The sequence below is a fragment of the Bombus vosnesenskii genome, unplaced genomic scaffold (assembly GCF_011952255.1).
Source record: "Bombus vosnesenskii isolate JDL3184/JDL3185 unplaced genomic scaffold, Bvos_JDL3184-5_v1.1 scf7180000013305, whole genome shotgun sequence".
NCBI lineage: Eukaryota > Metazoa > Arthropoda > Insecta > Hymenoptera > Apidae > Bombus > Bombus vosnesenskii.
Window position 1 is genome coordinate 1,118,304 of NW_022882954.1, and position 15,448 is coordinate 1,133,751.

The 15,448-nt window shown below is 42.8% G+C and overlaps 1 protein-coding gene and 1 long non-coding RNA gene across 2 annotated transcripts in view; one reads left to right on the forward strand and one right to left on the reverse strand.

Moving 5' to 3' along the window:
* Positions 1 to 103: 103 nt before the first annotated feature.
* LOC117234417 lies at positions 104 to 12,875 on the reverse strand. Its single transcript, XR_004493522.1, has 3 exons — positions 12,622 to 12,875; positions 12,371 to 12,557; positions 104 to 293 (listed from the first exon to the last, which is right to left on the reverse strand). It is a non-coding gene; the product is annotated as an uncharacterized LOC117234417 (long non-coding RNA).
* The window catches only part of LOC117234416 (frizzled-2-like), a 126,232-nt gene continuing 120,685 nt past the window's right edge, over positions 9,902 to 15,448 (forward strand). The window contains exon 1 of the mRNA XM_033495582.1: positions 9,902 to 10,224. The gene's annotated coding sequence lies outside the window, so the exon portion shown is untranslated. The remainder of the gene's footprint in view (positions 10,225 to 15,448) is intronic.

Sequence of the window (15,448 nt, forward strand, 5' to 3'; positions counted from 1 at the left end):
TTATTTTTCCGACGCGTTATCGATATTTCAATCGAGCTCAAGGAAACTGAACTCGATTTAAGCGATAATCTAATTTTCGGCAAACATTCTGGTTGCAGTTGCAAACGACGTGCAAATCGTTTTCGATGTAATCCGTAATCTAAAAACGTATTCAGGGATCGCCTTTATTCGCAGGTCTGTCACTGGGAGTCGGTTGGAATAATAAACAGCTCGGTGTAGTCGATCCAGGAGAGCGGGGATTATTTTCCAGTGTCGTTATAAAGCTGTCAGCGACATCGTCCGGCAATCGTCACCTGCAATCATAAGCGCGTGAATACGATAAGATGTTCTTTATTCCGCTCGCATCAACTTTGCGGAAATGAGCCATAAACATGACGCCTGACACGTGTCTCATACGAAAGTAAAAGGGAGGCACGCGAACAATGTTTTATCGCTTTAATAATTTTTTAATAGCATAGTAGAATCGATCGATACATTAATTATCTTGGTATTTTTTAACTTCGTAGGAAAAAGGGATGTGTATATTAGATCGTAGTATATAGAACGTCCGATTACTTTGATTCTTTACATAGATTATATAGAAAATCTTTTTTTAATTCAACCTGTACCGAAGTTTTTCCTACCTTCGTCGTTGGATTTTTGATAAAAGCGCTTTAGGATTTTCCTAAAATAATACACAATTCTGAGTTGTTTTTCTTCCAAATAATCGAATTGCATATCTTATGGAATTTTTTCGTAACAAGCTGCTTAAAAGAACGTTGAAGAGCCTGCAACGTTGCACAATCTAGGTGCATGAGTATTCATGAAATTCTAGTCACTTTCCTTCGTGAGAGTAACTTATATATTGTCTTATCAAGGTATTAAGGTATTATAATTAAATACACGGAGAAAATTTGTTTTAAGCAAAAAAGACGGAAATTTCAGCAGCAGTTCACATCCTGTAATAATCCTGTACTACTAGTCTTATATATCGTGCCACATTTTTGCACTAGCAACGTAGATTTCTACGAAAATCTAGAATCCTGCGAATCCTAGAATATTTTAGAACTCTTTTCGGCTAGTTAGATTCAAGAATATCTTGGAGTCTGTCTTTTGTATTTTCGCTCGTAGGAACTTTGCCTGCGTTTCCTTCTATCCTCTTTACGGCGCTGTTTACGTTTACTGTCGACATTTCTTTCCATACTCTTTTGTTATCTTTTGCTCGCATTTTCTTGATTATATTTTTAGAATTCCTTTTGTAGTACATTTTCGCGCTGCTTTTTCTCAGCAGCAATTATTAATGTTGCAACTATAAGTTATTAATGAAAAAACGAGAAAAGTTGGTATTGAAAAATTTCCACGTTGATTAAGAATGACGATAATGAAGATGGACGATTAAAAATGAAGATTCGAGATATTGGTAAATCGATAATATCACGGAATTCGTACAATCCGAATGAAAGAAAAGAGATTGCAACGACATTGGATAGAGACTAGTAGAACTCATCGATGAAAACCAATCTCCTGAAAATTCTTCGAAATATTCTAGACTCGGTGCTTCTTCTTTCAGTATCGAAATAAGAGCAAGATATTTTCCCGGACGTATTGCCAAGAGTAAAAGGAAAAATTCATTCGCATTCGTCTGTAAATGAATATTATGCTGTCGAAAAGAAAGTCTAAAATTATGTTGTTTGTTTGCTCCACGTTTTTGAATCTTTCATACCGTTCCCAAAATTTACCTCTTCCATCGTCGTTCGTTTAAATCATTCTCTGAAAGCACTCTGAAAGCACTCGCTACTTCCATCATTTATTAGAGTCAAAATTGAGTGATTCGTTTCAAAAGAAATAAAGGAGTAACAACTGAAACTATCTAAAGCTAAAAACGAGAGATTTTAATCCGACAATAATTTACATAGAGTTGTCACGGTTCACAGGAAACTCTACTAATCGATTGTTACTTTGGTCGCGCGTTACGTTTTTGTTTTCCACAGACAAAAATGCGAAAAAAAGAGGGAAAAAATAGCGGGAAAAGAGGGAAATTTATCTACCGTTCACGGTCCTCTCTTTTATTCATCCCGTTCGTCACACGTTTAAAAACTCGCGCGACGATAAATCGCAATTGACGAAATTCATTGCGCATTCTTCTGGCGGATTCAATTGGTGGCACAATTTTATTTGAAATTTACGCATCGCTGAAAAACTGGCAGACCAAAAATACGATTCACGATGTTTTTGCCGGCTCTTTCAACGACGACGCACGATTCGATAGTGCTTGGTATATGATGCATCGAGCTGAAAAAGACCATGTATTTTTCCTATCGCGATCGTTTCCTCTTGTCAAATTTATTCGTCTCTTTCCCACCAATCCCTCCTGTAGTCGTTTTTTTCAAAAATCATCCGCGATATATCGAATGCACGGCAGCTTGCATGGCAGTGTATTGATTGCTCGACTTGAACAGCATCCTGACTGAGTGTAAAAATCCGATAATTATCGAGCTTTTAACCCAGAAATGCCGAAACGCGAAAAACGAAATAAAAAGTCTTTAAATTTCGTGAGATTTAAACAACTTAATAATGTACAATTTATAGAAACGTTGTCACTCGCGAGTGGTAAATGAAACGTCCTATGAACGTCGATTTAATCGAGAGAAACCTTTTTGTTCTATAGAGAACAAAATGTGAATTGCGGTAAAAGCGCATATTGGTTCAAGCAGAAGTCGGTGACGCTACTTCAGATAGAACCACCGCGAAATCTTCCATCTTTCTATGATTAGAGACTCGTATTTCCGATTTATTTGAATTATTTAACAGGAACTTCCTTTTTGATCGCTTCGAGACAATCGTCATGACGATGTTTCACGATTAAATTGGAAAATTGACCGTCGTACGTGAGATTACTTGTTCGTGACATATTTAATATCTTATCGTTGGATTATCGATTTGGCCGCCTTAATATCTAGTTAAAACTAACCTGACACGTATAGCGTAGATTAACGTAGTCAGGCTCTTACCGAAAATTTTCCGGACTAATGAAATTGGTCGGTCGGTTAAGTCACATCATAAGCTTCATATTTATAGTAACCTAAATCTCGTCCGGGAAAGTCTGTATCGCGCAGCTATGCGGCAAACGCGGTGAACGATGCAAAACCAAAGTTAGCATCGCAAAGTTGTGGTTTAAAGTTAGCGTCTTTGAGAGAAACTACCGGCTTGCTGCATAGAAGCGGCGAGATTTTATTTAGCGATAGCTGTTTATGCATGGTTCGTGCACGTGCATGATTTTAATTAACGTATTTATAGCGTTGTGTATTTTTAATATTTGCGTCTTTTATGCGAAGAAGAAACATCCGTACATTCGGTATATGAATATTTAATTTATAGCGTGTAACTTTCATATCGATGGTGATGAGAATGTCTATAACGAGGAAAATTTCGTCGTGTATATTTATTACAGGGATAGAATCTTCTCAGTCAGTTGTATCTGATATGTAAAATAGAGTATCGTGGAATTACATATTCTACTAGGGGATCGCGTTATTAAACGTCACGAAATATCTGTATATTTTCTCAGAATTTCCTTAAAATCTTAACCATCGCTATGAGTTCTTCCGAATGAACACTTCCATTCGATAATCCGTATTACAAATCGTAGCTTTCAATGGATCGTTTAACAAACAATTATCTTTTAGAGATTACAACTTGTTTAGAAAAGAAGAGTAAGATATAAGCAGAAAATATCAACTGCAAATATTCCCTATAGATTGTTATAAATAAGTTACAAATTTATGTAGACTTATATTTTTATGAATATAATCGAAGAAATGGAACTGAAGGAGAAATCTTTTTTATGCATAAATGCATAAACATGTCCAATCTACTTGTTCCTAAACCTTATCCAGAATCATAACTAAAACTTTACGAAATAAATATCATCCTATCAATAAGCGAATCTTTTCCATTTAACAATTCATATCACAAATTGCAGCTTTCAATAGGTTATTCAACGAACAATCCCTCTTTTCAGGATTATAACTGGGTCCTCGAAAGTTACCAACGAAATAAAGCTGTATCGAACACTGCGACAAAATAATCGATTAAAGTAAACAGCGATCGAGAGCGGCCAAACGAGCGTTACGAAATTTCCTATTAGCGAAACAGCAGCGACACGGGTCCGGTTTTCGCGCGCATCTCGCGACACCGCCCTGTGATTAATTGGCTGTGTCGCGATTTTTAAGCGGTCGCTAATTTCCGCGGACAAGAGTCGCCGAGCCAAGCGCCGTGTGCTCCACCCCTCGATTGCGATCGTTATATAATGTTTCGCCTTAATTGCGGATTCGACTCCCGACGGTCCGCGCGCGCCGGCTGCCTGGCCTGCAACTCTCGCACGATACACTTTTAATTGCGTCCAGATTTGCAATTCAGATTTCCTCAGCCGCGGCCCGACGCTTGCCTCTTGCATATACCCGAATTTCGAAATTCGCTCGAGTGCTGGCGAAAGACAAAACACCCTCCACGTATCCTGACCACCCCTCGACACGAGGGTGGCTCCTCGTCGATGATCTTCATCCTTCGACGAAAAATACCCCTCTTTCGATATCATTACGAGCTCGATTCCATGTAACTGTTGCACACTGTTTAGTGTTTTCGCATTATGCTCTGTCTTACACCTTATTAATAAAGTGCGGATTCTCATGCGTTTTTATACTTTTATGAGCGTAACTAGAGAAACGCAGAAATTTGTTTCGTCCACTCTAAATATCATAATAAATACTCTACATTTGGGAGAATATATGGAATCGTTGCTTGCAATTGACTATTCTCTATCCATTGGACCATGTGTCACCCTCGACGAAAACTATGCGGAGAATGGCATCTATAGAATGTTTACGTTAGCAACCAACGAATATACGCGTGCGAATTTTCGCGCACGGTGATAAAACCGGAGGGACTTTGTTAGCGCGACTAGTGTGCGGTCGTGTTTACTCCGCGGTGTTAAAAGTTTTAGAGAAAACAGTCGTGTTCCCAAGTTCTACCCTAAATTCCCAGCCGCGTTGTAACATTTCATCCGAGTCTGGTCGAAGAAATATACCGTCCGAATATCTGGGTTACGATCTCCGTAAGAATACTTCGTTAACGCCTCCGTGAACACGACCCTTTTATGAACAAATTGAAACTTTGTAATAAAATATTTCCTCCCTGTGAAAGGCACAAAGTTGAACGATATTCAACGACTGGAACAAGTTTTGTTTCGTCAGTGATCGAAGTCGGTAATGATCTTTAGGTTGAAATTGGACGGTTTACTAATAATGGCAGTTTCTTATTTTATGGTTTGTTATATCGTTGATACATCGTATAGTTACACTCCCGCTGACCAGTCCTTTGACATCATCTATTTTTATTAACCTCCGTTATTTAATGAAGACATCGAGGCAATGCAAGGTAAGATAGATTACTACTACGTGGATATTTCTAGCGCGAAATTAGATTATTTGCAACTTAGAAGATACACCTCGTCCGACGTTTGCGTATATCGACTACTTTTAGCAACTTCACGCTTCGAATTGACCTCTCAAATTGCCTCCGAAAGAAATAATGTACGCACGTAATCTTTACTGGAATTCAGGATACCAGTTTACGGTTATTATTACAGTTTGCCACTTACGCGTATGCCGTACAGTTGAACGTTTCACGTTTGTTTCTTCTTGCTTTCTATTTATTTATCCACTTTCTAAAACTACCTAGCTTAGCCATGTATAAGAAAAAGAAGAAACTACAACAACTCCAAACTACCGTAACAACGTACCACGCTCTACTAAAAATGGCCAGAACATCTCCAATCCGTGAAACTCAAACGCGAGCCAATATCCGTCTGAAATCCCCCAGCAAAGACGTAAATATTTCGACGGGACGTAGTCGTTCGATAAGCAAACAGAGCTTCCTTAACAGAATATTCCCATTGAGGGAGGAATCAGATTGGCGAGGAATCAAGGTAGAGAAATACGGCTCGCGGGAGGGTGGCTTTTAAAAGGAAATCGTGCGCTCTATGACCGGTATAATTTCTTTCTGTACTCCTTATCGTTTTTCCAATATATGCCCGGCAGATGCTACCGTTCTGCCGATAAGATGACCGTGCACGAGTATCGAGGACAGAAAAGGGGGATGAGAGATCGATCGCTCCGATTCTCTCCTTTTGAAGGAGCCGCCGTTAACCTCGTCGTACAGGCTCCTCGAACACCGTGATACGTTCTCGTTCGAACGACAGTGTGTTGGCAGTGCAAAAGGGGGCCAAAGGCGCTCTCTATCGCGGCGGGTGTTGCCATGACACCATGGAACCTCCACCCTGCTTCTAAATCTTTCTCTCCTCTCTTCTCTCTCACCTCTCTCGTCCCTCAGCTCGGTGCTCGCTGCTCGCTGTACACACAGCCGTGGGCAACTACAATCTCTTGCTTCAAATTTGCCGGAATCACTCGTAAAACAGACGAACCGCTTCCATTCGCGAGGCTGCGCTACTCGAGCTCCCTATTTATTAGGCCGGCACGCGTTCTCACGTCCATTCTCTCGGTTTCGATTCATGCCCGTTCACCCAGGATTTTTCTACTCCGGCAAGTTCGTTTCGTCATCGCGCACAGGGGATGACGATAGGGTCGAGCGTATCGCGATATCTACCCGGTTATTTTAGAGCCTTTAGATACGTTTTCAAAGTGGGTGCAATGGCAGATTGCACGGAATAATCATAGTCATTCGATAAAAGGGGTAATCGTCGTTCTATTAGCCGGATTTTCCATATTCGTAGTGGGAAATTAATATGGGAACGTTATCCGGATGGGATAAAGCGCTGTACGAGTCGATGAAAACGTAAAGATTGTTTGACTTTATTAATGACTCGTTATTTTTAGATATTTTTATTAGTGGATTATTCAGAAAGACAGTCATAGCGAACATAGGTCTTGTTCGACTTATTCGTATAATACGTCTTTATACCAGCTTACGCAAGAAAATCGGAAAACACCAAATTTCTAAGGTTGTTAAAAGTACAATCTCCGTTTCACTTTGTACTACTCGAACACGACACGATAGAAACTGCAGCCGCAAGCGGTACTCGGAATCGTTTATTTCCCGTACTTGGCGGTGCTGCGATCAAGAAGAAATCTTCGATCTTACAACCACTGTCGTATTTATTCGCAAAAGATCTCGCGTTCGAAAGTAGCAGCAGAAAAGGAGGCGGATTTCAACGATGTAACTCGGTCCAGTCTCGTTCGTCTCACAAGGAAAAACGAGCATCGCGCATGAAACGTTATGTGAGCGTTCCCATCGAGAATTTTTACCAGCGTACCCGATTCCGCGCCATTACGCTTGCACCGCTTAAAGCCACGATGCAAAATCTCTTTTCTGGCAAGGACTTGCAACGTCCCTATCTATTCGAAAATGCGGCCTGGCTCAGATCCAACAGCGTCCTGCTCTTTCTCCTTTAGTCCTTTCCTCTTTGACGCCGCGTCTTCCGATGTCGTACATCCTGCCTTTCTGCACATTTCGCAGTCACCCCGCTCTGCCCACCCTCGCAAAAATTTCCCGCAGCGTACGGATCTACTTGTATTTTTTTACTTTGCTGTTCGTGCTCGTGATCAGCCTGCTACAAACTTCAAGCTACGAACGCAACAAAGTCTTGAATAGAAATGCTTTAAATAGCTAGGATTCGCAATTTCGTCGTGACATACGAATATAGCGGAGGTTTAATCAACCGGCGTCCGATTAATCGCAGTGATCGGTTATTAAAGTGGAATTAACGACAAATCAAAATGATTGGTTAAAGATATTATGTAACTTGTACAAGTTACTTATTAAATAAGAGATATTTTCGTGACTTAAATATCGTATTTTTGTAAAATGCTCTAATTTTGTCAAACTTTATAAAAATAATATCGTGAAATAGCGAAATCTAGAAGGAAGAAGAAATACCAACGAAATTCTTAGAATTTCTTTCTATTATAATGGCAATGTGAATTCAGTCGAATTCAGTAATGTGAAATAACTATAAAATGAAATTACAAATGAAACGTTGCGTTAATGCAACTTTGGTACTTGATGGATTAACCGAGGTTCTTGTTCATCCGAGTTTCATTGTCAGTTACGATACAATTCTTTTTCCACATAATTCTATAGTATTCCGAACCGTTATTGTCAGGAATATAATATCGTCTCGGTGTATATAAATCATTTCTCGTTTGTTTCATTTCTGTGACGAGCTTGAAAAACGTAGAACGAATACGAGATATCAACGAATTATATATTATTTCAATTAACATTTGCCGATTTAGCCTAAGGCTCAATTATTCCCTAACTCCCGATTCATCCCAGCTACTTTGCTCGCAACGAAGCCGCTTAATCGAAATATCACCGTATTACGAAATAGCTACGATCGTAATTTAATTTTTCTTCGCAAATAACCTCGATCGATTTCCAATTTACTTCCAGCGGTAATGTCGTACGTCGAACTCGGCTCATAACTCTCGTAAACATCGCAAAATGTACAAAAGCTACGCGAAACTCTTGTTTTTTCCGGATATCACGCGCTTGAAAACCCGTTTCGATTTTCATCCAAGAGCAAGCACACCGATCACCGCTTACTAAAACGTTTGCCTACCCCCCCGATTCATCCGGTGCAGCTGAAAAACAAGATTTCAGCCCCGATCGGTAATAAATTGTCACGTGTATGACCGATACGGCGAAAGGAAGCACTGTGAGAGCTAGCTTTTCTTCCTTATGAAAATTTACCGTTGTGTACGCCTGAATTTATCGGGGGTTGGAATTTACAAGCTGCCGTGCGCATGGCCGCCAGTTAGCCTTTCCAAACGATAAATTTCTTGGACCTTATCCAGCCACGTTCGTTCGTGTTTGTCTTACGTTTAAACTTTGCCCGTTGGAAATGAGGGGGGGGGGGCGGGGGAGGTTAGTCACCAACCCTCGACTCCTCTTCTTCTCACAGAATTCGTCGCGCTTAATTAACCAGGAGTAAGTTTCGAAATTATAATACCGCTTTGATCATCGCCAGCTACGGTCGAAACTCGTGGCGTCGAAAGGTAAACTCTCTTCTAAAGTGTGCAAACGAACACTTCCTCGTGGAGTTTCTGCTAGATTTGCTCTCGCTCCTTCGTTTTCGCGCCCTTTCCCCCTCGTCGACGAAAACAAGGCGTAGCACGACCGAACAGCGGACAAAATACGACCTCGTTAGATGTTCTACCCACGAAATTACAGAGGCGAGAAAAAATAGTGACGTTTTTATGCGAATCGCGGTAAAACGGCTAGCTTAATTAAGAGAAGGTAACGCGAGCCAGAGACGTCGAGGGACACTAGAGATTTCAAAGAGAAACTGTCTTGTTGGTTGTTCTGTCTATTTGGTGTAACGTTGATAAGCGAGCGTTCGTCGATTCGGACCACTTTGACGATTAGGTAGCAACCGCAGCCATTTTCATCGGTAAGATAAACTCGGCTTCTCCTAGACCTTCTTAGCCTTTGTTAGGCGGTACACGCGGCCGGAAGAAGAGACGAGTCGCAAGGGCGTTCCGAGAGCGGCTAAAGAGCCAGGGGATAGGGTTCCAGTTAGGGGGAGAAATAGGGGATGGAAACACAGAGGTAAGCTTGAAAAAAAAAAAAAGAAGAAGAAGAAGGATAGAGGGGAGAAAGAAAAAGCAAATGGAAAAGAAATTCCCATTACTTTGGGGGAGAGACGTCTAGTACCCTTCTTCTTCATCTTCCTGCCGGTCTTCGTCTTCCTATGTCTACTCCTTCGTCCTCTCCTTTCCGTTTCCTCCGCTACCTCCTACCGGTCTGGTACGCGGACTCCGCGAGACGCGGGGACACGATGCACGCATGTGCCGGGGTCATTCTATCGATTTCTCTGGTTCGCGTGGCAGTCACGAGGAGGCGTAGCCGGAGTCGCGCTCCCGCTGCACCAGCACGCCACCCAAAACAGCCTCGCGTATCGTCGCAACCGGGTTGCCTTTTCAAGGTTAACCTACACGTATATGTATACGTACACACAACGAACACCACCGAAAGTGCCGGTTTCCTCGTCTTGAGTGTTCCTCCATCTCCGTGAATACCAACTTTTGCCCGTTTTTCACGTGTGCCTCCGTGATCGGTGAAAACGTTGTCGAACTGGTGATTTCCGACGAATTGGTGAAAAAGTCTTCCTACGCTCTTTCGTCTTTCCAGACTTCGTGACCGAGTGCGTTCCTTTTTTTTTCTACGGTGAGTAACGAACCTTCTTTTTATTTTCTTGTTATCGTTGAACTTCTTCATCGATTATTTTCATAGTACAAGAATTGGCTGGCAGCGTTTCTTTCTTCTTCGTGTCTAAACGTTCGATTTTGTGGAAAACGTGCGCGACTTTCGATTGCCCGTTATTAAGCGTCTCCGTGTCGCGACGGACCGTTTGCGAGACGACGCGACGGTCTCGATTAAAATTCAATGCGTCTCATTCTCTCGAGATTCTATCTTGCCAAATCATCGTTAAGATCGCAACGTTGGCAGAGTAAATCGCCGATTACGACGATCGAGAGGCAATGAGCTACAACGGGGATTAAGCGACGGCTAATTAACGCGGTCGCGTCCGCCGCAGACTAGAAGTCGCTCTCTTCGTGTTTCGTGGAATTTTACCGGCATTGTCCGGTGACCGTAACTTCGTGTAAATGGACAATCGATCAGGGATACCCGAGCGATATCACGCAAACGTAATAGCTCCCTCAACGCTTTGATACTTGGATATTCTGCAGACACTCCAGAGGGGAATGACCACCGATCCTTGTCCGTGATTTATAATCGTGGAAAGCAAAATGAGAAGATGTTAAAGGGTTTACGTATCATCGGATATACCATTCACTGTGTATGAAAATTCATCCTAACGTTATCGGATCGTTAGGGGCAGTCCGGTGTTTTAAAATAAATCTTGTTCCCAAATGTGTACGCGGAACGCATCAACCAATTTTACACAGCCGATTGATTTTTCTTCTTTCTTCCGTTCAACGAGCATTCGATTCGATGCGATCATTTATCGAACGTTCTCGAACTGTACGTTGATATACTTGGTTGGTCTTCTGCTTCTAAACTTGACGTCTTATCGCGATACGTTCTTCGTTCGAAAAATTGACATTGAAACTATGAAATGGATTCTTCGACAGGAAACGGTAGTCACCGAATAGCAGAAAAATGCAGAAAAACACGCGATAGTCGACGTACGCGTTATAATACAATTCAGTTATAATGTAATACTGTAATTCAATAGGTGAAACAGACCTCTGCTTAACTTGCAACTCTTCGATTGATACATTCGTGAAAATACGAATTTGCACAAATACCTACGATTCCATAAGCATCAGTAAGTCGAAATTACCGAAGGAAGTGGAGTTGGCGCGTCGATAAGTATCAGCATTGTGTGGCAGATAACTCTCGAGCGCCGTGAAAATCGCGGGGTAAAGAAAAAAGAAAGAGGAGGAAGAGGCACAATGCGAGTTGTCGTCGCGTGGAAACCGTTTGCCTAGAAGAAATCCGGTTAGCCACTCGACGTAGAGGCGCGAGTCGACAATACGCGGCTGTGTGCGCGTTTTCAGAGAGAATTTTTCTCTCCCCCAACGTTCCGACGCGATAAGCGCCGTTATCTTTTGTCGCGCAACGATAATCCAAAGAACCGTCGTTTCAGTTCTTTAGGCAGGTCGAGCTGCAGCAGCCAGCACAGCGATGAACTAAACGCCTGTGGCTATGTAACCAGGAGCGGAACCGAGGCCGAGTAATTCTCGAGCTTGTTACGAGAAGCACACATCGTCGTGGATACAGAAAAAGAGAGAGCTAGGCCGTTTTCCCCTCTGTCTACTTTTTCTCGCTTCCACCCCTTCTCGTGTCCTACACTCTTTCTCGTTTTTCTTCCTTTTTTTTTTTTACGTCAGCTCCTCACCCCCTCTCTATTGCTCTACGCGTGTGCTCGCTTGTGCTCGCGCGTGTTTCTCCTTTTTCCTCCTTTTGCACTCTCTGTCTACGCCTATCGCTTCGGCTCTGTCCCACCGCGTAGCGTTAGGTAATTCGAAAGCAATTTGAATTGACGTGCACCGGCAGAGGAAAGTAATTACGGGGTGAACGCGAGGCACAAGCTCCCAACCACGCCGAATCGTGTGCACCTACCTGGCCGTCGTGCTTCTACTACGTACAGGCAATGCACGCGCAACCTGCTCACACGTGTACACGATATCTCTGTGTAAGTACGTGCGTATACCACGGCTTCGCGGTTAGATTGATTAAAATTTACTATGCAAATTAGATTACGCCTCGCGGTGCGGTGGAAGGCACGCGCGTACGAGGAACCTCGCTGGCTGAAAAGATGAATCGTTATCATTAGCATTTTCACCATTGACGTTGGCTTCGCAACACCGGTGTTATCGTGTCAACGCTAAGCCATCGAATATCCCTGGTTTCTGGCTGGTTTCTGGCTGATTCCTGGCTGGTTCCAGGCTGGCCGAGTCGATACGCCTGCAAACCGTGTATCCTATCTCCCCTGTACAGTGTGTGCTTTGTAGTTCTCCGCGTCTACCGTGCTATGAATATTCCATTAATATCTCAGGAAAATTTCAATAAAAAGATTGTTAAAGGGACATTTACCTCTCGCCTTTAGTATCCTTCGAGCTTCTTCCTCCCAGTTTTATTCCTCTTTTCGCAGGGAGTGGCTTTCAAAGACATTCCTCCAGCGATGGCACGTAACCAACGAAGAAATTCGTCTTTCCGCTAGATCGGTCGGAAGCGGCGCGATTCGCGACAGGGCGAAGGGAAAGAGCACGAAGGGTGAGTTTCACCCCCGAGGCATGTACACGCGCGTGGTAGGCGAATTGATCGCGTTGGGGTAGAATCATCCATCACTGAGTGACAGTCCCGAGCTAAACCTGCCCCCCCCCTCCCACCACCATGGAAAGGTGCCCCTCTTCCTTTCTGACAAGAGGAATGGACAGAGGTGGCAGTGGAGAAGGGGGCGAGAACGGAAAGGGGAGGTGTGCCAGAGAGGGAAAACGGTGGCGCCCTCGAACGACGGGCGACGAACCAAACAACCCCCTCAACAATACCCAACAGATCCCACGGGACGGTGTATTCTCTCTCTGTGTTTTCTCTTTTTCTTTCTCAACCAACCCTCGCCGTCCTCCCGTCTCGGTTTATTCTCGTTGCCGCTTCCACCGTACGACGCTGCTGACGTTTGCCTCTCGCGAAAATCGAAACGCTTAATTGCATGATCGCCTCGTTTAAAGTGGCCTTTCCACTTGTTCCAACCAGAAACCAACCACGGGAGGGAGATCGTCGAGTGTGTATTTAAACGAGTATTACGATTATGTTATTTAGAAGCGCGTTTTATGTAGAAGAATTGAGAAAAGCGGAGTAACGATGTTAATAGAAGTTGATACGGCACTCGAATTCGAATTACGTTCGAAAGACCCTCGACTATGAATCGAGTCATCCAGGTGCAAAACTGTATTCGAATCGAGAGAGACTTGCCTTTGTTCGGTATCGGGGATCCCAACAAATATTTTGCACCATCATACCGCTATATCATATCTCCCTTTGATACATTATATCGTGGTCAAGGCACCCCTATTCATCCCCTTACTCGAAAATTCTACCCACCGCTGTATGTTCGTTACTGCGTACTGTCTCTTTCTTACCAAACCGCGTTGCTCTCTAACTTCCACAAAGCTACTGTTTCCGACCAACTATATCGACTATACGTAGAGAGGATACTTTCGATGAAATTCGCTCAGCGAAAATTGTTCTTCCACACCTTTCCACCCAAAACCTGTTAGTTACACTCGACCGGTTGTGGCCATAGCGGTCTATTCAATTCCCAATGAACTCGAAAAGAGAAAATTCGACGGACTTGAACCGTACCGATCATTAGGTAATGAAAACGAACAACCGGAGGCGAATTCGTTTGCTCGAGACCTGGCGTGCAGTTGCTCTATCGGCGGCGGATGGTGCATTACCCGTTCCGGGGTAGATGCACCACCATCCCCCCTTCGTCGAGCTCGTTTCCCGGCATTGATGTGCTTCCTCGGTAGCGCGACGGCAATTTTCTTGATCACGCGACACAAAGGGCGGAAATCAATAATACGACGCGGGAGGAAATACGTCCTAAATTGGAATACAAGCCGGACTACGTGTCGCGTTATTTGTCCTCCGAGGCAATTCTAGTTCGTGTTACTGACTCACCGTTGAACGCTTCGATTTCGATGGTTCAACGTTGCAAATGTACTCGAACGATATTTGTAAAAATTGAAACACAGCGAAATTTCTTTGTCCGTGATCTTGATATTCGTAGTTCCATGTATCAATGGTTAATCATCGAACTAAGAAATTAATCATCGCGAATCCATAATCTTCGATATTGTCAACGCTCCAGTATACGATACGTATAGATTATACGAACGTAATACGTACAAACGTAAATACGGTTGCGTGTTGTAAAAATATATAAAATAAACGCGACGAAAGAAAATTTAGAGCAGTTTTACGATATTTTGACAACGATACAAAGAATTATTAAGGAGATTTCCAACTTTTCTCCTACGGAATTTAAGAAAAATATTCCTCTGGTATAGTATACGTACGTAATATCTTGCGAAGAAAGAAACGAGTATTTGAAAAATACGAATATTGCCAACAGTAAAGAAGGGTGAGAATAAGAAAAGGAAGAGATACCTTGAAAGGGACCGGATATCTAGCTGCGTATTATTGTAAATGGAGGAAGAGAACTCGCGTTTGTCGCGAAACGCTGGTATCAGGAACTTGTGTGATTTTCACTAGAGAAACAGCGATTCTCTCTCTCTCTCTCTCTTTCTCTCGGGGAGTTAGTGGTCGTTTTGTTGCAAGAAAACGAATACAGCGCGAGTAACAGAGGGCTCTGTCCAAGAGAAGTTGAACTGCATGCACAATGTGTTCGCGGGAAAGCATTGTGCGAGGTGCAAGAGCCGATAACAGGACACAAAAGGAAACGTGGCCTAGATCAGAACGAGCGGCATGTACACACGGGTCTACCTTATTCATCCCTGGGCAAACTCTACGGAGCCCGGAACGAGAGTTTAATACACGAGGTGAGGAAGCATTATGATCATGTAATGGGCCAATATTTGGATACGTACGATGGAACATTGCCGCTGTTCACACTCCGCTTCCCTTGCGGCTGTTCCATTGATTCGGTCGTAATTCAAGGGTCCAACCGCTTTGTGTTCACCGTCTTATCAAACTGGTTGAAGAATATTTGCCGCGGCATAGAATTAAGAGATTAAGGGATTTTGTCATTTTTGGACATTTATCCTCGATCGAGGAATTACATCGTCGAATGATATTCAATGGAATAATTCGTAATATTATTTCTACATATCCATTAACTTACGACTTTCTACAGATTTTTATTTTGCATTATTAGGATGTTGCACATTTTGTCTTT